Here is a 981-nt window from a genome sequence, read left to right as displayed (position 1 = left end):
CCTTTTCCTGCCGGCGCGCAGCAGGAAGCGCGGCCTCCCGGCCCCCCATTGTCCGGGACGGCCCCGGGGGCCCCCGCCGGCCCCTCGCCCTCGGAAGCCTTCGTGTCCGCCAGCGGGCACTCGGCCCCGGGAACGCCCGCCCCTGCCCTCCCCTCAGCGGTGGGCAGCGAGGTACGGAGCCAGCCTGGGGCGGCGAGACGGGTGACCCCCCTGGGTCGAATGGAGGAAATCAGTCTAAATTTCACGTTCCCTTGAATCCCGTTACTGCAGTGAATTTATAAATAAACAAGCCTCTGGCACCTAAATACTCGTGGCACCCCGAGATTTTACCTGGGTTGTACTTCTAAATGACACTGCATTTGATATATTCTAACTACCAATGTTTTCCTTTCATATCCCACCACAAAACTATTTTTGAGTCTCAAAGAGGACCAGAGCACACTCTTAGCACAAAATTTTATTTTGCCCCGAGCTATGCTTTTTACAGTTTATACACATTTTACAGCTAAAAACCAGGAGTTCCAATTTTACCATGCGATAACCCCATTTCCTTTTGTATTCAGGATCATTATAGCCCTTAGTAAAACATAAACTGCAACAAACTTGTAGCAAGACAAAAAAAATTAGTACAAGTAACCCTCTCTCTCATGTACGGACGCCTAGGATTTTGAACATCCCCTGACGATAAAGGATGCAACACAACGCCCAGAGAAACGAGTACCAGCGCAGCCTACACCCCACCCAAAGCCGCCTGCGTTAACAGAGGCCTCTCCATTACTGTCCAGAGATGGGGAAATAAGCCCCCTCCCTCTACTTCAGACAAGCCTTTAAACAGCATTTCTTCATACTTGCATATGCAGTGAAAATGAGGTATAAATTACTTGCTTTCCGCAGGAATAATCTAAACTAATAAATTTAAGGAGAAGCAGACATTAGTATTCTGACCCAAGTACTTTCATTTTGCACATTACTTTTCTAGGT

The sequence above is a fragment of the Egretta garzetta genome, unplaced genomic scaffold (genome assembly GCF_000687185.1).
Source record: "Egretta garzetta isolate BGI_Z169 unplaced genomic scaffold, ASM68718v1 scaffold228, whole genome shotgun sequence".
NCBI lineage: Eukaryota > Metazoa > Chordata > Aves > Pelecaniformes > Ardeidae > Egretta > Egretta garzetta.
The sequence above is the reverse complement of the archived record's forward strand: the minus strand, read 5'-3'. Positions refer to the sequence as shown.